The sequence below is a fragment of the Mesoplodon mirus genome, assembly GCF_964341445.2.
Source record: "Mesoplodon mirus genome assembly, contig: HAP1_SCAFFOLD_838, whole genome shotgun sequence".
NCBI classification, from domain to species: Eukaryota; Metazoa; Chordata; class Mammalia; order Artiodactyla; family Ziphiidae; genus Mesoplodon; species Mesoplodon mirus.
Window position 1 is genome coordinate 78,396 of NW_028295201.1, and position 24,047 is coordinate 102,442.

General features: G+C 37.9%; 1 long non-coding RNA gene across 1 annotated transcript; it reads left to right on the top strand.

Moving 5' to 3' along the window:
- The first annotated feature begins 1,505 nt into the window (after positions 1–1,505).
- Positions 1,506–23,346, top strand: LOC309797657. The gene is made up of 5 exons (XR_014292764.1): positions 1,506–1,866; positions 4,088–4,151; positions 13,659–13,794; positions 16,435–16,565; positions 23,076–23,346. It is a non-coding gene; the product is annotated as an uncharacterized lncRNA (long non-coding RNA).
- The last annotated feature ends 701 nt before the right edge of the window (positions 23,347–24,047 follow it).

Consider the following 24,047-nt stretch of genomic DNA (forward strand, 5'->3'; position numbering starts at 1 on the left):
CTACAAATATATATGTACACTTAGGGATTACAAAAATAGAATTGTAGTATACTTGCTATTTCATATTCCTGCTTTTTTCACTTAATGATGTATCATGTAGTATTGCGTCGTATTGATGTCCCATAGTTTAATCAATTCTTTGCAATTCTATTTAGACAGTTTGCTTTTCCCTGTCAGAGACAATGTGAATACGTTGTATATACATCTCTGTGTCCATCAGGATTACTTCTGTAGAATAAGGTACTACAAGTGAAATGACTAAGTGTGACATATTTTTAAGACATTTGATACACATGGCCAAATTACCACCCAGAAAGGCTATGCCAATTTGTAGTCCACCCCAACAGTAGATGTGAAGCCTGCCTCTCACAAACACTGGCCTGTAGCACTTGTAAAAAAATGTAAAACTACAAAAATGAGTACCTCTCCATTTTCTATGCAAGTGGGGTTACTCCAAATTTTATAACTTTTTTCAATTAATTTAGTATGAGCATTTTAGCAAGTCAGTAAATTTGCATCTCCTACATCATTTTTTGTGATTGTTCAGTATTCCATTATATGAATATGCCACAGTGCACATAGCTTATCCATTCTAGTATATAAGCTTTGTCCAGTTTTTCAGTTACAAATAGTACTCTGATACATATCCTTACCTATATCTCTGACTATTTCTTTTGGTTAAATTCTTAGAAAGAGAGTTGTTGGATCCAAAGTGTATAGACATTATTTAAAGGCTTTTCTTACAGAATCTTGGCTTCATCTGATAGGAGAATAACCACATTTTGTTTTATTTTGTATTCATTTGATTTACTGGTGAGGTTTACTGGCTGTTTGTAATAATTTGGCTATTTGGTTAATTATACCCTGTGTCCATTCTTCTGAAGTGAGAGTTTGTAAGGGTTGTATCATATCCTGTCAGATCCGTATGTCTGACTTGCTATTTCTATGTGTCATGGGGGTGTTGAAAGACTCCAGTTATTTTAATGTGATGGTCCACACAACACTTAAAAAAAGACTCATGATAGTTTCCTTTCATGTAATAATTTTTAATACCTGTGTGTTAGTGATGATCCCTTTGGTTTAAATGAGTAGGTTGTTCAGCCCCAGAACTACTAGAATTCATGATCAGTTTTTCTGGTTTTTGTCTGACCTTTTACTGCGAGGGTTCTTGACCATCATACTTTCATGATAGGTTTTTAGTATGTATTCTCTATTCACACATTGTTTAAAGTTTTTATTATTTGTATCCTCTTAGACTTGTCTTTTTTTCCTCTAAAACTAACAGTTATTACCTTTCTTCTATTTTGTTTTCCCCTTTGAACTAGTTTCAAGTGTGATTTGGAGCTGAAGATCATGATCAAAAGAATGCAGTGCATTTCTGAGCTCCACCAGGTTTTGCTTGTGAGGTTTACATGCCCCTGCCGCCCTTGCTAATTATGAACTGAGATTCATTTTGTGATGCTTTTTGCTCATAGGTTCTATACAGTTATTCTTCAGTTCTGTAATTGTAAAATACGTTGTATGATTTATTGGTACTAAAGCCAGGGTTATCATTGCACATCCAAGAAGAGGTTTTTAAATTGGATTATGCATTATGTGTGTGCGTATATGTTTCTGTTTTTTTCCATACCCAAAATTACAAACCTGCCATGACTTGTCTTGTGCAGGACTCTTCCACACGTGAGAAAATGAGAGTTGTCTATATGTTAAATCTGTAGAGTTAGCAAGTGACCTTTTGTCTTTCATCGAAAACACTTGACCTGCAGCAGTGCGGCCTCACCAGTGAAGGAGCAAAGGCTTTACTAAAGGCCCTTGAAACCAACAGAACTCTGCTCGTTCTGGATATAAGAAAAAATCTGCTTGTTGGTATGTGGTCACTTTTTTTAAATTGATAAACACATAGCAAAACAAAAAGAATTTGTTCAGGTATTGACAGTTTTTAAAAAGTTAATGTGTTTAACTTTCCTCGTCATATACAGTTGGCCCTTGAACAACGTGGGCTTCGGGGTGTCGACCCCTACGCAGTTGAAGATCTGGGTATAAGTTTATAGTCAGTGGTTCCACATCTGTGGATTCAACCAACCTTGGTCATGTAGGACGATAGTACATATGTATTGAAAAATATGCGTGTGTCAGTGGACCCGTGAGGTTCAAACCCATGTTGTTCAAGCTTCAACGGTACTTTTCTAGTGTTGGACTTCCCTTATGTTTTTAGCAGATAATGTACTAATTAAACTGAATTATACTTGTAAATTTTTCTTATCTCTACTCTGAATAGAGGTGAATCTAGATACTAAGTCTGCTTCCACCAAGAGCATTATTTCTTTCCTGTGCAACCTCTGAATTCTTGCCAGGAGTACTTTATTCATTTGTCAGATTCACAAGTAATATTTTAAATATCTTCTGTGTGCCAGATACGGGTTTAGGGACTAGGGATAAAGCAGTGAACCAGACAGACAAAAGTCTTGCCCTCATGGAGCTTACATTCTAGTGAAGGAGATCAGATAGAAATGAGTAAACAGATAAGTAATATAATTTTAGAGAGTAGGAAGTGCAAAAATATCTTAATGTAAGGAGAGTGAGGGAGAGCAGGTAGGACTCCATTGGATAGGTTTGTTAGGGGACAGCTTCACTGGAGAAGTGGCATTTGAACGGAGACCTGAATGAAGAGAGGAGCAAGCCATGGAAGATCTGGAGTAAGCACATTCCAGGACAAGGAGGCAATGAGTATGTAGGCATGTAGGTGGGTGGAGTATTTAAGGAAAAGCAAGGAGGCCAATCTGGGCAGAGTACCGAGTGAAGAAGAGTGTGGTATGACATGAGGTCAAGGAGCTATCCAGGGGTCTGCTCTTGTAAAGTCTTGAAGGCCAGAGTAAAGATGTGGATTATTCTAAATGAGTAGAGGGGTTTGAACTGGAAAAAGGCATGATCCAAATCGTATCTGAATAAGGTGACCTGGTATAGAGAAGGGATTTGGGAGGATAAAGAAGAGGAACGGGGGCCTCCCTGGTGGCGCAGTGGTTGAGAGTCCGCCTGCCGATGCAGGGGATACGGGTTCGTGCCCCGGTCTGGGAGGATCCCATATGCCGCGGAGCGGCTGGGCCCGTGAGCCATGGCCGCTGAGCCTGCGCATCCGGAGCCTGTGCTCCGCAACGGGAGAGGCCACAACAGTGAGAGGCCCGCGTACGAGAAAAAAAAAAAAAAAAAAAAAAAAAGAAGAGGAACGGGGCTTCCCTGGTGGCGCAGTGGTTGAGAATCTGCCTGCCGATGCAGGGGACGCGGGTTCGTGCCCCGGTCCGGGAAGATCCCACATGCCACGGAGCGACTGGGCCCGTGAGCCATGGCCGCTGAGCCTGCGCGTCGGGAGCCTGTGCTCCGCAACGGGAGAGGCCACAACAGTGAGAGGCCCGTGTACCTCAAAAAAAAAAAAAAAAAAAAAAGAAGAAGAGGAACAGGGAGACCAGTTAGGAGACTATCACAGTGCTCCAAATAAGAGATGTTTATGGCCTAGGTTAGGTTGGAAGTTTGCAGCAAGTGAAAAGCGGTTGAATTCAGGTTGTGTTTTGAGGGTGTAGCTATCAAGACCTGCAGATAGATGTGAGGTATGAAGGAAATAGTAACAAGGAGACAAGTGGTTGATGATTATGTGTGCAACTGGGTAGTATCACTTAGAAGAAGGGGGCTGATGGGAGGAGCAGCTTTTGAGGGAATATCAGGACTTGGTTTGTTATCTTGGATGCCCTGGTTTGATATCTTAGATGCTCTTTAGGTATCTAAGCGTCTGGACGGTGCTCAGACTGTACTTTGTATCCGAAGGTATCCAAAGCCACTTTAGATGCAAAATGTTTAAAGTTGACCTTTGCTGCTGCCAAAATAATAGCCACTGTGGGCAGTCTGCAAGATGGCATCTTAGGTTTCTGAGGAAGAAATTAGAATACACAAAGGGGGAAATAAGTGTATAATTATATAATGTAGATTTCATATTTAAATTTATGGGAAAAGCAATAATTAGTTGGCTTTCGGTTTTAAATGGAAATAGCCACTCATTGGAAAATAATTACTCTAATTTCAATTCATTTTACTTTAGATCATTCTGTGATGAAAACAGTTACCAAAAAAGTTCTCCAGATGGAAGGAGTGCCAAGTCAGAGGTATATAACATGTTTCAGTTCTCTCGGAAGAATTTCTCTTTAATGGCTTGGTTTTCTTTCTTTCTTAAAAGACAATTATCAAGGTACTTTCTGCCATCTTAAAACTAAGATTTTAGTCAAATCAAATGGCTTTTCTGTTTTTGAAAATGTTGTGTGATGCTTTAATTTAGGTTCCCAGATATGCAGATTGAAAACCTTTTAACTTTTTATTTTCTGTAACATATTATCGTTAGTCACAAATAGTCTTTTTTTTTTGGTGATAAGAATGAATAGCAGGAGCAGCATTTGTGAAACCAAATCTAATATATGAAACTGACTCTTTCTTGTAAGTAAATTTGAATTTTGAAACAGCAAAACAATAAGGTTTAACAAAAAGCAAAATAAATTTTTTATGTTTATGATCTGCCAATTTCCCAGAAAGAGTTTTGTGGTGACTTTAGTTATATATCAGATACATTAAAATCACCAGTGGACAACACATCTTTTATTCAGGTGCCCTCTGAAAGTTTTAAAAATTCGTTGACTTCATATCACTGAACGGTCCACTTTAAAATGGTTAAAATTATAAATTTTCTGTTTTGTGTAGTTTACCACAATTTTTAAAAAATGTGTTGTTTGAAGATTTTTGGGTTTTATAAAGGTATTGTATTAGCATAAAAATGAAAAATTTAAAAGACCACCTCTAATCCCATTATCCTATCAAGCAATATTTACATTTTTTATTTTCTCTTCCTGCTGTCTATAAACATAATTCCACATAGCTTCAATATAATTTGCCATTCTTATCTTTTCATACTAAATTTAAATTCTGTGATTCATAGTTAATACTTTTTAACATTGCATTCACAAGGTTTCATTGAGTAGGTCAATTTTTTAAATTGGTGAAAAATTGGAAATAACCTAAAATAAACTATTGTAAACATCTTCATAAATACAGCTTTTTTTTTTCTACTTAAAGTTGTATGTTTTTGATTCTCTATTAATCAACTTGCTTGGACAATAGTGTATTAAATAAGTTGTTAAGAGTGTTTATGAAGTCAAAAAAAAAGCTTATGATCGTCTGCCAATTGTTATTTCAAGAGAGTGATATTTTATTTTATTTATTTATTTATTTATTTATTTTATTTTTATTTTTTTGCTTTATAACAAATTTAATCAGTTATACATATGCATATGTTTCCATATCCCCTCCCTTTTGCGTCTCCCTCCCACTCTCCCCATCCCACCCCTCCAGGCGGTCACAAAGCACCAAAGCACCGAGCTGATCTCCCTGCGCTATGCGGCTGCCTCCCACTAGCTATCTACCTTACGTTTGGTAGTGTACATATGTCCATGCCGCTCCCCCACTTCGTCACAGCCTACCCTTCGCCCTTCCCATATCCTCAAGTCCATTCTCTAGTAGGTCTGTGTCTTTATTCCTGTCTTACCCCTATGCTCTTCATGACATTTTTTTTTCTTAAATTCCATATATGTGTGTTAGCATACAGTATTTGTCTTTCTCTTTCTGACTTACTTCACTCTGTATGACAGACTCTAGGTCTATCCACCTCATTACAAATAGCTCAATTTCATTTCTTTTTATGGCTGAGTAATATTCCATTGTATATATGTGCCACATCTTCTTTATCCATTCATCCGATGATGGACACTTAGGTTGTTTCCATCTCCGGGCTATTGTAAATAGGGCTGCTATGAACATTTTGGTACATGTCTCTTTTTGAATTATGGTTTTCTCAGGGTATATGCTCAGTAGTGGGATTGCTGGGTCATATGGTAGTTCTATTTGTAGTTTTTTAAGGAACCTCCATACCGTTCTCCATAGCGGCTGTACCAATTCACATTCCCACCAGCAGTGCAAGAGTGTTCCTTTTTTCCACACCCTCTCCAGCATTTATTGTCTCTAGATTTTTTGATGATGGCCATTCTGACTGGTGTGAGATGATATCTCATTGTAGTTTTGATTTGCATTTCTCTAATGAGTAAAGATGTTGAGCATCCTTTCATGTGTTTGTTGGCAGTCTGTATATCTTCTGTGGAGAAATGTCTATTTAGGTCTTCTGCCCATTTTTGGATTGGGTTGTTTGTTTTTTTGTTATTGAGCTGCATGAGCTGCTTACAAATTTTGGAGATTAATCCTTTGTCAGTTGCTTCATTTGCAAAGATTTTCTCCCATTCTGAGGGTTGTCTTTTGGTCTTGTTTATGGTTTCCTTTGCTGTGCAAAAACTTTTAAGTTTCATTAGGTCCCATATGTTTATTTTTGTCTTTATTTCCATTTCTCTAGGAGGTGGGTCAAAAAGGATCCTGCTGTGATTTATGTCATAGAGTGTTCTGCCTATGTTGTCCTCTAAGAGTTTGATAGTTTCTGGCCTTACATTTAGGTCTTTAATCCATTTTGAGCTTATTTTTGTGTATGGTGTTAGGGAGTGATCTAATGTCATACTTTTACATGTCCCTATCCAGTTTTCCCAGCACCACTTATTGAAGAGACTGTCCTTTCTCCACTGTACATTCCTGCCTCCTTTATCAAAGATAAGGTGACCATATGTCCGTGGGTTTATCTCTGGGCTTTCTATCCTGTTCCATTGATCTATCTTTCTGTTTTTGTGCCAGTACCATACTGTCTTGATTACTGTAGCTTTGTAGTATAGTCTGAAGTCAGGGAGCCTGATTCCTCCAGCTCCATTTTTCGTTCTCAAGATTGCTTTGGCTATTCGGGGTCTTTTGTGTTTCCATACAAATTGTGAAATTTTTTGTTCTAGTTCTGTGAAAAATGCCAGTGGTAGTTTGATAGGGATTGCATTGAATCTGTAGATTGCTTTGGGTAGTAGAGTCATTTTCACAATGTTGATTCTTCCAATCCAAGAACATGGTACATCTCTCCATCTATTTGTATCATCTTTAATTTCTTTCATCAGTGTCTTATAATTTCCTGCATACAGGTCTTTTGTCTCCTTAGGTAGGTTTATTCCTAGATATTTTATTCTTTTTGTTGCAATGGTAAATGGGAGTGTTTCCTTGATTTCACTTTCAGATTTTTCATCATTAGTATATAGGAATGCCAGAGATTTCTGTGCATTAATTTTGTATCCTGCAACTTTACCAAATTCATTGATTAGCTCTAGTAGTTTTCTGGTAGCATCTTTAGGATTCTCTATGTATAGTATCATGTCATCTGCAAACACTTACAGGTTTACTTCTTCTTTTCCAATTTGTATTCCTATTATTTCTTTTTCTTCTCTGATTGCTGTGGCTAAGACTTCCAAAACTGTGTTGAATAATAGTGGTGAGAGTGGACATCCTTGTCTTATTCCTGATCTTAGAGGAAATGCTTTCAGTTTTTCAACATTGAGGACGATGCTGGCTGTGGGTTTGTCATATATGGCCTTTATTATGTTGAGGAAAGTTCCCTCTATGCCTACTTTCTGCAGGGTTTTTATCATAAATGGGTGTTGAATTTTGTCGAAAGCTTTCTCTGCATCTATTGAGATGATCATATGGTTTTTCTCCTTCAATTTGTTAATATGGTGTATCACGTTGATTGATTTGCGTATATTGAAGAATCCTTGCATTCCTGGAATAAACCCCACTTGATCATGGTGTATGATCCTTTTAATGTGCTGTTGGATTCTGTTTGCTAGTATTTTGTTGAGGATTTTTGCATCTATGTTCATCAGTGATATTGGCCTGTAGTTTTCTTTCTTTGTGACATCCTTGTCTGGTTTTGGTATCAAGGTGATGGTGGCCTCGTAGAATGAGTTTGGGAGTGTTCCTCCCTCTGCTATATTTTGGAAGAGTTTCAGAAGGATAGGTGTTAGCTCTTCTCTAAATTCTTGATAGAATTCGCCTGTGAAGCCATCTGGTCCTGGGCTTTTGTTTGTTGGAAGATTTTTTATCACAGTTTCAATTTCAGTGCTTGTGATTGGTCTGTTCATATTTTCTATTTCTTCCTGAGTCAGTCTTGGCAGGTTGTGCATTTCTAAGAATTTGTCCATTTCTTCCAGGTTGTCCATTTTATTGGCATAGAGTTGCTTATAGTAATCTCTCATGATCTTTTGTATTTCTGCAGTGTCAGTTGTTACTTCTCCTTTTTCATTTCTAATTCTATTGATTTGAGTCTTCTCCCTTTTTTTCTTGATGAGTCTGGCTAATGGTTTATCAATTTTGTTTATCTTCTCAAAGAACCAGCTTTTAGTTTTATTGATCTTTGCTATCGTTTCCTTCATTTCTTTTTCATTTATTTCTAATCTGATTTTTATGATTTCTTTCCTTCTGCTAACTTTGGGATGTTTTTGTTCTTCTTTCTCTAATTGCTTTAGGTGCAAGGTTAGGTTGTTTATTCGAGATGTTTCCTGTTTCTTAAGGTGGGATTGTATTGCTATAAACTTCCCTCTTAGAACTGCTTTTGCTGCATCCCATAGGTTTTGGGTCGTCGTGTCTCCATTGTCATTTGTTTCTAGGTATTTTTTAATTTCCTCTTTGATTTCTTCAGTGATCACTTCGTTATTAAGTAGTGTATTGTTTAGCCTCCATGTGTTTGTATTTTTTACAGCTCTTTTTCTGTAATTGATATCTAGTCTCAGCATTGTGGTCGGAAAAGATACTTGATACAATTTCAATTTTCTTAAATTTACCAAGGCTTGATTTGTGACCCAAGATATGATCTATCCTGGAGAATGTTCCATGAGCACTTGAGAAAAATGTGTATTCTGTTGTTTTTGGATGGAATGTCCTATAAATATCAATTAAGTCCATCTTGTTTAATGTATCATTTAAAGCTTGTGCTTCCTTATTTATTTTCATTTTGGATGATCTGTCCATTGGTGAAAGTGGGGTGTTAAAGTCCCCTACTATGAGTGTGTTACTGTCGATTTCTCCTTTTATGGCTGTTAGTATTTGCCTTATGTATTGAGGTGCTCCTATGTTGGGTGCATAAATATTTACAATTGTTATATCTTCTTCTTGGATCGATCCCTTGATCATTATGTAGTGTCCTTCTTTGTCTCTTCTAGTAGTCTTTATTTTAAAGTCTATTTTGTCTGATATGAGAATTGCTACTCCAGCTTTCTTTTGGTTTCCATTTGCATGGAATATCTTTTTCCATCCCCTTACTTTCAGTCTGTATGTGTCTCTAGGTCTGAAGTGGGTCTCTTGTAGACAGCATATATATGGTTCTTGTTTTTGTATCCATTCAGCCAATCTGTGTCTTTTGGTGGGAGCATTTAGTCCATTTACATTTAAGGTAATTATCGATATGTATGTTCCTATTCCCATTTTCTTAATTGTTTTGGGTTCGTTATTGTAGGTCTTTTACTTCTGTTGTGTTTCTTGCCTAGAGAAGTTCCTTTAGCATTTGTTGTAAAGCTGGTTTGGTGGTGCTGAACTCTCTCAGTTTTTGCTTGTCTGTGAAGGTTTTAATTTCTCCATCAAATCTGAATGAGATCCTTGCTGGGTAGAGTAATCTTGATTGCAGGTTTTTCTCCTTCATCACTTTAATTATGTCCTGCCACTCCCTTCTGGCTTGTAGAGTTTCTGCTGAGAGATCAGCTGTTAACCTGATGGGGATTCCCTTGTGTGTTATTTGTCGTTTTTCCCTTGCTGCTTTTAATATGATTTCTTTGTGTTTAATTTTTGACAGTTTGAATAATATGTGTCTTGGCGTATTTCTCCTTGGATTTATTCTGTATGGGACTCTCTGTACCTCCTGGACTTGATTAACTATTTCCTTTCCCATATTAGGGAAGTTTTCAACTATAATCTCTTCAAATATTTTCTCAGTCCCTTTCTTTTTCTCTTCTTCTTCTGGAACCCCTATAATTCGAATGTTGGTGCGTTTAATGTTGTCCCAGAGGTCTCTGAGACTGTCCTCTGTTCTTTTCATTCTTTTTTCTTTATTTTGCTCTGCAGCAGTTATTTCCACTATTTTATCTTCCACCTCACTTATCCGTTCTTCTGCCTCAGTTATTCTGCTATTGATCCCATCTAGAGTATTTTTTATTTCATGTATTGTGTTTTTAATCGATGCTTGATTCATCTTTAGTTCTTCTAGGTCCTTGTTAACTGTTTCTTGCATTTTGTCTATTCTATTTCCAAGATTTTGGATCTGGGAAATAGAATCTTGGATCATCTTTACCATCATTATTCTGAATTCTTTTTCAGGTAGACTGCCTATTACCTCTTCATTTGTTAGGTCTGGTGGGTTTTTATCTTGCTCCTTCTCCTGCTGTGTGTTTTTCTGTCTTCTCATTTTGCTTATGTTACTGTGTTTGGGGTCTCCTTTTTGCAGGCTGCAGGTTCGTAGTTCCCGTTGTTTTTGGTGTCTGTCCCCAGTGGCTAAGGTTGGTTTAGTGGGTTGTGTAGGCTTCCTGGTGGAGGGGACTAGTGCCTGTGTTCTGGTGGATGAGGCTGGATCTTGTCTTTCTGGTGGGCAGGTCCACGTCTGGTGGTGTGTTTTGGGGTGTCTGCGGACTTTTTATGATTTTAGGCCACCTCTCTGCTAATGGGTGGCGTTGTGTTCCTGTCTTGCTAGTTGTTTGGCATAGGGTGTCCAGCACTGTAGCTTGCTGGTCGTTGAGTGAGGCTGGGTGCTGGTGTTGAGATGGAGATCTCTGGAAGATTTTCGCCGTTGGATATTACGTGGAGCTCGGAGGTCTCTTGTGGACCAGTGTCCTGAAGTTGGCTCTCCCACCTCAGAGGCACAGCACTGACTCCGGGCTCCTCAATTTGGGATGATGTGTTGTCTATTCATGTATTCCACAGATGCAGGGTACATCAAGTTGATTGTGGAGCTTTAATCCGCTGCTTTTGAGGCTGCTGGGAGAGGTTTCCCTTTCTCTTCTTTGTTCTCACAGCTCCTGGGTCTCAGCTTTGGATTTGGCCCCGCCTCTGCGTGTAGGTCGCCGGAGGGCGTCTGTTCTTCGCTCAGACAGGACAGGGTTAAAGGAGCAGCCGCTTCGGGGACTCTTGCTCACTCAGACCGGGCGGGAGGGAGGGGCACGGAGTGCGGGGCGAGCCTGCAGCGGCAGAGGTCGGCGTGACGTTGCACCAGCCCGAGGCGCGCCGTGCGTTCTCCCAGGGAAGCCGCCCCTGGATCCCGGGACCCCGGCAGTGGCGGGCTGCACAGGCTCCCGGAAGGGCGGTGTGGGCAGTGACCTGCGCTCGCACACTGGCTTCTTGGCGGCGGCAGCAGCAGCCCCAGTGTCCCACGCCCGTCACTGGGCTCCGCGCTTTCAGTCGCGACTCGCGCCCGTCTGTGGAGCCCTTTTAAGCAGCGCTCTTAATCCCCTCTCCTCGCGCACCAGGAAACCAAGAGGGAAGAAAAAGTCTCTTGCCTCTTCGGCAGCTCCAGAGTTTTCCCGGACTCCCTCCCGGCCAGCTGTGGCACATTAGCCCCCTTCACGCTGAGTTCTCGCCGCCAGCCCCAGTCCTCTCCCTGCGCTCTGACCGAAGCCCGAGCCTCAGCTTCCAGCGCCGCGCGCCCCGGCGGGCGAGCAGACAAGCCTCTCGGGCTAGTGAGTGCTGCTCGGCACCGATCCTCTGTGTGGTGATCTCTCTGCTTTGCCCTACCCAGGTATGTGGGGAGTTTCTTGCCTTTTGGGAGGTCTGGGGTCTTCTGCCAGCGTTCAGTAGGTGTTCTGTAGGAGTTGTTCCACGTGTAGCTGTATTTCTCGAGAGTGATATTTTAATAATCAAATAGTACATTCAAAGAAGTTAAGATTTGTGATATCACACTAATTAGATATTATTATTAAAAATTTATATCATATGTAAAGCATTCTTAAAATAGCTACATTGACTTTTGCTATGATATTAGAAATGGAAATATATATAAATAAAACATGTATATGTAAAACATATTAGGAATTCTGTAAAATTAGTACAGAATAATAGGGCATCGTGGAATGAGAACAGTTAAACATTTTTTTTTAGTTAGCATGATTAAACAAAGTAGAAATGTAACTGAAGTATACAAGCTCATTGAGCTCTTTTAAGAGTAATTTTATTTCTTGGGCTTTTTTTTGTATTTGCCTCAGTTATTTGGAGACGTAGAGGTAAGCCAAATCAGTATCTGGGTATATACCTAGATCCAGGTGAGTATAGGGGTGAAATAATGGTGTGAATTGTGTCACATTTATATTGTACTTATGTATGCCTAATAAAAGATGGGAACTTTTATTAGAAATTTTTTAATCTCCTAACAAGAAAAGTGTAATTTAAAAAAATTTTAATACAAATGTATTTGCATTAGTTTCTGAAAGTAAAGGAAGGGTATACACATACAAACCATATGCATACAAACATTTTTTTTGATGGCAATTAAGTTAAAAAACACAATAAAATAGCACAAAATGAACTGAGCTCCTATATATTTTTAAGAGGCATGTAAATCACACAGGATCGTGTGGTGATTATCAATAAGCTACACTCTATGAAATATTTGTCCTATATTACCGCATACACTCCATTTTACCCTGCATCCTAATGCTGCTAAAATATAGTAGAAAGCAGCAGCATAGCACAGGGAGATCAGCTTGGTGCTTTGCGATGACCTAGAGGGGTGGGATAGGGAGGGTGGGAGGGAGGCTCAAGAGGGTGGGATATGGGGACATGTGTATGCATATGGCTGATTCACTTTGTTGTATAACAGAAACTAACACAGAATTGTGAAGCAATTATACTCCAATCAAGATCTATTAAAATAAATAAATAAAATAACATATAGTAGCTTTGAAGGATAAATATAACCATTTTAACCTATGATGTTTGTTTTCAGTAAATTCAAGTTAAATATTTAAATGTGAATTTTAATATATGGCTTATTCTAAGTAAAATATTAACACGTAGGTCTAGTTTTTGCAACCAAATGTTTCATATAAAGATACTTGCCTCTTTACTACTGAAATATAGGGTAAGTCTCCACATTTCACTCTTCCATGCAGTGGGTTTCATTTGTTTTTTTGTGTGTTTTCTATATGAAATCAAAGGAGCAGTGAAGGTTGACAGGCTTATAGGAGGGTAAAATTGACTCACCTACCCCCCAGCAACTTGCAGCCTTATAACTTGTATTGTTTTTACATAGAAAAATTCATCTTAAATTTAACTTTTGGTCTACTTCTGAAGATTCTGTTTGGCAGAAGTCATGGGTGTATCTGTGTTTCTGTGTCCTTGAGATTCAGAAATGCCAAAGGTGTTCTAAGATTTAGGAAACTTGAGTGTTTCTACATGATACATAAAATGTATCATACTTTGGGATTTTTTTTAAACTTTATTTTTGCATTTCTGCACATCTCAATACTTTTAGTTAAAATAACTTGTTACTGTAGAGAATTTATATTTTTAAAAAATGCTGGCTTATGTAAAACCTTTGTACAAAACCGATCCTCTTTTAATGGGCTTGGCATCATTGTCAAGTGCCTTTTTGATTCCTTTCGACGTATGCACGAGTGACAGTTGCTCTGTAGACCTTTGGTGCATCTTGATTCCTTCTTTTCGTGCTTTGTCAAACGTAGTCTTGGCCGCAAAGAAGCCTGTAAGTAATGGAAGGAAACACTCTGCTGGTAAAGAATGTTACCCTCCTGAACCGCTACCACCTGGAGTGTCTGGTTTCCGGCCATTGTGTCCTGCAGAAAGTGCAAAAAGCAACAGGTAACCTGTTTGCATTCCCTGTCTTTTTCAGTCATTTAGAGTTCTTTATTTTGGAACTTCTATTATGTGGGTGGTCTCTGGTGCTTTGTGTAGAGGGAAAAAGGTAACTCACACATGGCTTCTGCCTAATGAGCCCTCTAAGGAAGAAAAATTAAAAGTAATTGGGAGTTTCAAGTTGTTTCTCAAGTGTCACAACAGAGGTAACTCCGTGGGAGTCTTGAGGAGACTAAAATGATCACCAATTGTGCATGTGAGAAAAGTTTCATTAAAGGCAGGTGTAGTTGAGCGAAGCCCTACAGCACAGAAGTAGGAATTTGGATATGTACGAATGGGAAAAAAGACATTTTAGGCATGGGAACTAGTTTAATGCAGAATGGATGAAAAATATGCATTAGACCTATTCTAAATCAACTGGCTTATTAACAGTAAATCAGATATACTGAGTCAAACTGGCATTACCTGATTTCTTATTCAGGGGATAGCTGTTCATAGTAATTTTTGTCACAGAACAGTAAATAAAATGGTTGAATTATAGCTTTAGGCTTGCTAAGTGAAATAGATGGCTCTAGATGATCTTCAGGTGACTTACTTGGTAGTAATCACGAAATTGGGGATTAACAATTGCTTAAGAAAACAAAGAGAATTGATTTTAAATAGTACTTGAAGTAGTTACTGTGTAAAATATCTGTTCAGTTGCTCATGTTAAATGGGTGTTTCTAATCCCCACTGGACAACCGACTACTTTTTTGCAAATGGTAATGTGAATTGCTGTTGCATAAACTATAGTGTTGAATCCCCAGTGTTTGCACTTGAGTTTTACAGCTCTGTGGTTTCCTATCTTCTTCCTGAGACACTTAATCGCAGGTCCATCCTCGTCACACAGGGTGGTAGAGAACGATTAATATCACCATTTAAAGAAGTGAGACTGAAACCTCAACCATCCTGAGCATAGGAGCTGAAGGGGCCTCAGCAGTTCAGAGTTATTACCAAGCCAGTCGGCTGAATGCTGTTCAGTTTTCTCCATAGCAGAGCCTTCCAGGTCCTTCTTTTGAGCTTATTTATTTTTATACAAAATTCTGTATGGATACTGTTCATACTACTAAATAGTTGTATTAAGTGGGTTTAACTGGTGATGTATTTACATCAAGATCTAACTTCGTTTTGTTGATATCTTTTTAGAGGCTTTCCATTCATCAAAGCTCGTGATGTATGTAATCAGTTGCTGGTGTGTAGCTATCATATTTATGATATATAGGGCTTGAATGGGGAAAGGTGGATGGTCATTCTTCTTGCTTTTTAAACTGACAGAGCCTTACAAGAAGCATTTCCCTCTCTGAAATAAATCCATGTAAAACATGTTTGGTCGCTCTCTCAATGCAACTGTGTAGTTGTGTGGATTTGGCACACAACGGGCAGCCTTGTGGCTATGTCTGTAAACAAGGAAGCCAGTTTTCCAGTCCGCAAATCAGCTGTTACCCAGTGAAGTGAACTTGACTGCCATTTCTGACCCCTCACATGGAGCTGTCATACTCAAGAATGTTCACGTTTTCAAGAAACGTTGTTTGCGGGCTATATGTACAAATTCCTGATCTGAAAGCCAATATAAAGCAGCATCTCCCAAACCTCTGCTCTCTCACCAAGGCCACACACATTCCCTCGCTTATGGCCTCGTGGCAAGCTAATACTGTCAGTATCAGATTCTCCTTCCCAGTGGTCTTGGGAGACTGCGTAGTTGCTCTGTGAAAGGCACCACTGCTGAGGTTGAGAGAAGAGCGTCTTGGGAGTCAGTCCTGGCCTTGCGTTCCCAGAGAGAGGGCTGTGCACCTCGTTCTCCTGTTAGGGTTTTCCTCTGCTGCAGGGTTTGCTGCCTGTTGTCAAAAGGATGTCCTAGTGACTTGTCTTCTGCGTGGTTATATAATCCCAGCACGCTTCTTTATGATCTGTAGACTTTTATGGGGTTGTGGCCAGGTCAGTTTTTAAATGTTTGGAAATGTCCTATTGAACAACTTTGCATTGGCAGTGAAGCTTGCTGGGAGAACTGTTGCCCTAGTTTTGGCTTGAGGGTGGTGAGAAGATGAAATTTTTGATGGGTCAGTTTTAGTTGTGTATGTGTATGTGATTTATTTTTTAAAATTCTAATGTCTGTTATTCACAGCTTAGATATGTTGACTTTCTGATTATTCATCAGTCCCTTTACTGATGTATTTTCCTCTGAAAAACTACATTTCCTTCCAGACTGTTTTTGTCTGATGGTGAAGAATAAATTTTTCATTTGCAGTATAAAGTTGATCTGAGAAAAAATGTTTACCTTGGATCTTCACTTGGCTTCTGTGAAAGAAACTTAATAAAATAATATGGGAAATTCCCATTACTAATCCTAACCACGTACAACAGAGGTCTGTACAGTAACATAGCAAAAATAAGTTCCTGTAATTTTACTTAGTCATTGCCTGTTTTAGACTAAGGAGCAGTGAGAGACATTTATAAATAATGATACCTCAGTTCACTTTTGTTAAATGTCCTCTAATATTTGGATATTTGGTATCTGGCTTCTGTTGTCTTTTATACAATCTTGTCTTCTTTCTTTGCACTTTAGTTTACCAACTCTGTGGTTTCCTATCTTCTTCTTGTGACACTCAGGTCCATCAGAATTTCCTGTGACTGTGACAGTAGAGAGTCCTTCCTCCTCAGAAGTGGAAGAGGCTGATGATTCCTCAGAACGTGTTCACGAAGAGCCAGAGAAAATCCGTTTGAAACAAGAAGCAGTGCAGGTACAAAGTTATCACTTTAAAGCTATAGAGAAGACTGTTTTTCAAATGGAAGCCTGATTGCAACACGGCACAGCTTGTGTGAGGGTTCTGTTTTCTCCTCCCATCTGCATTGTATCCCTTGAATGGTTCCGTAAGCTTAGACCAAGGTGAATGGTGGACATTTGAACTCTAAGAAATAAAATTCAAAACATGTCGTTAGTAATATATTTTCCTTTCCTTAGAACCTTAGTATATTAGATTTAGGAAGAACCTTAGTGATCATAAGATAAGGAAATTGAGTTCTGAATGAATACAGTCAGCTGATTCTGTGATCTTGTTTAAAGATGAGAAAAATTGACAGTTCTAGTTGAACTTTCTTTTTATAAGAGGAAAATATGGCCTCATTTTAAATAAAAGTAAAGTTGAAAAACGTTTCAATGTTGATATTCTCCTTTCCTAAAATAAAAAATATCAAGAAGCTACATTCTATTACCAAATAAACATGACCTGTAATGTCATTCCATACTTTTGTTTTTATGGACAGAAAAGAAAAATTGATTTTCATAAGAAATTTTTGCACCTCAAAAATAATATATTTATTTTATTTCAACTTCAATGCAGAGCTGAACACTTCTAGTAAATAAAGGAACACCATTTGGGGGGACCGTGTCTTTGTGCTAAAAAGTCCATGTTTACTTTTTAAAAATTATTTAAATTTAATTACTTAAATTTAAAAAATATTTAATGTGATTTTCTTTTCATATGAAACATGAAACTTGACAGGTTTCAGAATTAATTATCCCTTTATTGTAGGACTATGGGAATTACTCTTTGATTTTCAAAAGAGAAAGTTAATTTTTATTTTTTTAATGAAAATTAATGATAATATAGAGAAATTTTAAGAAAAGAACTTAGAAAATTATGAGTTAGAGTAGGAGAAATCTATAGTTCATGTAGAGTTACCCCCTTTCGTTTTATAAATGAGCACCTACAATTTGTAGCACGTAAGTGGTTTATTAGTAAATGGCAGAGTACGACAAGACCCTAGTGCATCTAACCTGCATTCCTTGTCATTTTAGATGCGGTGTATTCATTTCCTTCACGAGTAGACCAGGAGATTGTATTTCTAAAAGCAATGATAGACACTGGGGAAGACCAAGAAATTTAAACACTGGGACCACAGAATAGCAGATTCAGAATGCATGAGAACCCTTTTAGCTCTTCTCCATTTTGACAAGACACTACAATGATGGTATCAAAGTGTTTCAGTATATAAGCCCACAACAATCAAGAGATTTCAACATAGTTTGGAAAGACGGAAGACAGGTGGAAGAGTGTGAAACCGAAGCAGTAGAACAGAGGAAAGGCATTACTAGAATATGCACAGGGACCACCTGCAACTGAGGAGGATTCTGACCCCACCTGAAAAAGTAGCCCCATGCTCAGGTGCGCATGTAGGAGAGAGGGTGGAGTTAGTTAGTTAAAAGTGTGACTGAGATAGGGGAGCTCATTGAAGGGTTGTGTTTGGAGGAGTGGACTCCCAGCCCCGCCCTCACGCTCCTGAAATGAGATGATTTCATTTTGAAAACAGTGAAACTGGCGAGAACTAGGGCAGCTAGTGTGAGTTTTTACATCCGAGAAAATTGTGTTTGGGGGAGATCCTGTTACAGTTACTGCCCGCTTCTTCCTGCATAAGAAGCCAATCAGTCGTTGACTTCAGGGAGCTTTCTGCACTCATTCTTAAATAGAAAATAACTGTCATTTGCCTGATAGTTGAGTAAAGCTTACAGCATCAGAGAGGGGGAAAAAGAGTGAAAACATATCCTAGTAGGACCAGGGACAATTTAGAGAACAAAATAATTTAAGGAAAAACCTTAATTAATATCCTGAGAGAGGTTTAAAAAGAGCTAGCCACTATAAAATAAGACTAGGGAGTTAATTAAAAAGAGAATGGTTGGAAAGCAAGACAGATCTCCTGGAAATGAAAATATGGTTGCTGAAATAAATTCAGTAGGAATTTAAAAGATTTCTCAGTATATAAAAAAGAAAGACACAATGGAAAATGTGATAGAAATATGTTAGAGAGGCTGCATCTGGGAGATCCCACATGTTACTATTAGAAACTCCAGACCCAGAAAAAAAAATGGAGGGAAGCTGTCAAAGGGCAACAAAATTCTCCACAGCTGAAAGTAGACATCAGGCCTCAGATTGAAAATAGTTATGCAAGACGAGCAAGAATAGACTCATACCTAGGCACCCTTCATTGTGAAACTTTAAAATACTGAAAAAACAAAATAGAATAAAATACTGAGAGGATACATCCATTCGAGAGAGAAAAATACTGGTCACCTAAAAAAAAACTTTTAAATCTGACTTTATCATACTTGTCATCAGCACCATGGATCCTGGAAGGCATTAGAAAGATACCTCCAAAGTTTTTCAGGCACATAATTTTCACCCTAGGTGTTTGTATCCAGCCAAACTATGAGTCATAAGTGGAGGCTGAAGAAGATATTCTGTACACAAAGAAATTTGAAAAATTGACCTCCTGTGCTACACCTTAAGCTATTTATAGAAATAATCCAGCAAAATGAGGCAATAAACCAAGAAGGAAGGTAATAGGGGATTCAGTGCAGATTGCAGCCAGTCCAGAGTGGAGAGACTTCTATTGATTGTGTGATTGAGAGCTTAGAAACACCTTGAGGCATATTGTACTTACTAGGTGTTAGGCACTGTTGGAAGGGAGGAGGGAGAGGAAGAGGAGAAGGAACTTGAACTCCAGAGGAGAAAGGGCTATACGGACATAAACCTGAAGCCAACTAAACTATGGTTGATTTTTAACCTACTATTGGTGAGGAAGGGAAGAATCCACTTCAACCTGACACTATAGATGTTCCCCTTCTCAGTGATACACAGGGGTAATGACCACCTATCTAGTTTGTTGTCCAAACCAGAACTTGTCCAAACTCCTTACACTTCAGTAGTGTAAGGAGGGACTCTAATGCTGTAACATCAGGACAACAGGTATAAACTGGAACAGCCCAAGGCGGCTTGGGGTATGTGGTCACCCTGCACAAGGGCAGTGACACTGGCACGGTATGGAACGAGGTGTAGTCTATACACAGAGACACAGTACATCTGCAGGGGGCAATATTAATTTCATTGTAATAATGGCAATGCTGTCTTGGTTTGCAGCTTTTATTGTCAACTTGCATGTAATCACAAATAACTAACGTAAACTATACTTAGTATGTATTAGTATTAACTTGGTATGTACTGAAATGTATACTAGTATGTACTTAGTATATATTAGGCTCTCAGTGTTTTTGCATATATTAACTCATTTAATCCTCTGAATAGCCTTATGAGGTTGGTGCTAATATCATTCCCATTTTTGAGAACAGGAAGCTAAGACAGGGAAGGAGCTTGCCCAGGCTGTACCTAATTTAAGGTTGGATCGAGCCTTTGAGTTTAGGCTCTCTGCCTGTTCTCTTAAACCTTACTCCGTACTGACTCTCAAATAACAGAAGACTTAACTGCACATAGAATATAAATTTCAACTTTGACAACGTAAAAGCTAGGTTTGGAAGGTAGACAGGAGGTAGAAAAAAGGGAAGATGGTATGAATGTCCTCATTTTACAAAGCGTTACGTTGAGAGAGTTTCTAGTTGATCAACAATGTAGGTTTTTAAGTATATCACTACAAGTCAAAGAGGTCATGAGCACTGGAATAACTCATGATGACATAACTTTACTGAGCAGTGTGGACATAGGAAAGAGTGTAAAGGAACTAAATCCTTACTTATTAGTAAGTTAGAAAGTGAACAGACAATGCCTCCAATTTAGTGAGAAAATAGTCATGTAAGAGTATTACTTGGAAATGGAGAAGAATTCAAAATAACAACAGTTGGACCTCCCTGGTTGCGCAGTGGTTAAGAAACTGCCTGCCAAGGCAGGGGATACGGGTTCGAGCCCTGGTCTGGAAAGATCCCACATGCCACGGAGCAGCGAAGCCCGTGCGCCACAACTACGGAGCCTGTGCTCTAGAGCCTGCAAACCACAACTACTGAGTCCACGTGCCACAACTACTGAAGCCTGCACGCCTAGATCCTGTGCTCCATAACAAGAGAAGCCACCGCAACGAACAGTAGCCCCTGCTCGCCGCAACTAGAGAAAGCCTGCATGCAACAGTGAAGACCCAACACAGCCAAAAATAAAAAAATAATTTAAAAAATAATAAAAAATAACAATAGTTGATGTAAACCTCATAAAAAAGGAAATCCAAACAGCCAGTAAACACAGAAAAGCGTACGACTTCATTAAGTAATAAGAGAAAATTAATTAATTCTGTCATGAAAAATACTGTGATAAAAGAAAAATCCAAGATGAATTTGTCTGTATTTCAAATCTTTAGAAAACAGCTTTTTCACGGGCATTGTTGTAAGCACCATAAAAGAGATAAAAATCTAACTTATTATTCATGGAAAAATCAAGGATTGCAATTGGATTTATAGAGTAACAAATGTAAATCTGTGATGTTAATGACCTACTGCTTAAGAGGTAAATGTCTCAGTTTTCGAAGTCCAATGTATATATTTATTTATTTATTAAATTTCTGTATTTTTAAAAATTTATTTATTAATTTATTTTTGGCTACGTCGGGTCTTTGTTGCTGCACACGGGTTTTCTCTAGTTGCAGCAATAATGTATTTATTTTATTTCTTTGGAGATTTATTTTCTGCTTACAGATCATATGGTATCACCACTGTTTAAAACAGTTAGATTTTTATCTCTTTTATGGTGCTTACAACAATGCCCGTGAACAAGCTGTTTTCTAAAGATTTGAAATACAGACAAATTCATCTTGGATTTTTCTTTTATCACAGTATTTTTCATGACAGAATTAATTGTTCTAAACATGTTTATTAACTTGTCAAGGGAATATTTATCATTTCCTTTGTTAGATGTAGCTGAACGATGTTTCCTACCTTCCTAACAAGTATGCCTTAGCTTCTCCTTGTGAATGAGGAATGATAAAGGCCTCTTTTGCCTCTGGCTCTTCCTCTGTAAACTGGACACAATATATATTCTTTCTAAATTTCTAAATATAAATTCTTTCTAAATTTCGAAATAAAGAATATAAATTCTTTCTAAATTCTTTCTAAATTTCTAAATATTCTTTCTAAATAATTCTTTCTAAATTTCGTATGAAATCAAACAAATGGGTTATTTGTAAATCAATATAATTTATGTAACATGGTTTTGCATGTTATCTGTCTCAGAATAAGCATCCAGTATAATATTGCTATTTCATATAGTATAATTATAATCAGAAAACAGAAGTAAACTATATTCATTGCATAAAGGGGAAGCAAAAGTCAGAGAGATCTTCTTATATCTCACAAATATTTTCATTTATTTATAGGAAAATGCTTTAAAGTCCCAAGACATTTAGTAGATGTCATGATGTTTATTTATATAGTAAGAGAATTTTCATAAGGCTATAATTTTAGCTTCCTTACTTAGAAAAATTCTGAGGAACTTGTATAAGAGCCAATGTTTCAACCATTCCCTTTAATAATACTGTAACTAGCAAGCCTAATGAGTATTCACTTATCTAAAATATCCTAAAGTTCAACTGGGCAGCTTCAAAATTTTTCATATGACTGTTGATTAAAACTTTTATTTGTACCTTGTATCCATTTCATTTTTTTTACTTTCCAAAACAATATATTGTATAAAGGACTCATATCTAGGATATATAAAGAACTCTTAAAACTCAACAATGAGAAAACAAGCAACCTAACTTTATATATGTGTGTATATATAGATATAGATATAGATATCTATATACACACACACACACACACAAATCTATAAGAACAAAAGGAAGAAAAATACATATATACATATTTTTACCAAAGAAGATATACAGATGGCAAATAAGCATATGACAAGATGCTCAGCATCATATATCATTAGGGAGATACAAATAAAACCACAATGAGATATCACTACACACCTATTAGAATAGCTAAAATCCGATCACTGACAATACCAAATGCTGATGAAGTGCAACAGGAACATACATTCATTGCTAGTGAGAATATAAAATGATATAGTTGTTTGGGAAGACAGTTTGACAGTTTCCCTACAGAGCTAAGCATAGTTTTACAATAGGATCCAGCAATCATACTCCCCAGCTAATTGAAAACCCATGTTCACACAAAGGCCTATACCCAAATGGTTATAGCAGCTTTTTTTTTTTCTTTTTGCGGTATGCGGGCCTCTCACTGTTGTGGCCTCTCCCGTTGCGGAGCACAGGCTCCGGATGCGCAGGCCCAGCGGCCATGGCTCACGGGCCCAGCCGCTCCGCGGCATATGGGATCCTCCCAGACCGGGGCACGAACCCGTATCCCCTGCATCGGCAGGCGGACTCTCAACCACTGCGCCACCAGGGAGGCCCTATAGCAGCTTTTTTTTATAATTGTCCCAAACTGGAAATAATCATATCATATTATCCTTCAACAGGTGAATGGATAAACAAACTTGGTATTTGAGATGATGGATACTTCAGGTGATAAAAGGGAAGAAACTATAGATTCACACAACAACATGGATGAATCCTAAATGCATGTTGCTAAGTCAAAGATGCCAAATTCAAAAGTCTACATATTGTATGATGCCGTTTATTCAACATGCTGGAAAAGAGAAATTATAGGGATGGAAGACAAATCAGCATTTGTCAGAGGTTGGGAGTGAATGACTACAAAGGCCACTCACAGAGAATATTTTAGGTTGATGAAACTACTGTATGGTAGTAGGCATAAGATACATGACTATGCATTTGTCAAAACACATAGTACATCACAGGGTGAACTTTAATGTATGCAATTTTTAATCAGAGTATCCTGGATGTAATGCATACTGTGACAAATAAATTTAACTGTATTTCCAATATATGATAAAACGTCACTGGAGGGGGTGGAGAAAAAGGAACTGACATAAGTGACTTTGGAAAATGATGTTTTGATTGGTAAATATAAGACTAGGTGCAAAAATAACTACATAAACACAATTTTAGTTGGTAAGTTTGTTTCTCACAGGAATACAGTTAAGAAATCTGAAAACACATTTACACTAGTGTAGAACAAATAAGTAAATGGTAAATAATTTGAGTTAGGTTTCTCACTGTTAGTAAAAGAAGTTACAAATAAGCAAGAGGCAAAAGTTAGAATGAACCATGTGATACTGGATTAGAGTCAGACATTAGTATGAACTCACGTTTAGTTTAATAAGTATAGAGATAGACACCTATAGAAATGATTATAGATATGAGTGTATACATTGGTTAATATACGTGCATATATTTCATAACTTTGCGGAGAGACAAGAAACAATGACACCAAGTAGCAACAAACATCTAGCATCCAGGCCTTAGTTTCTAAACATGGTTTAGAAAAACCAAACATCCTTGGAGAAATGACTAATTCTAGGCCTGGG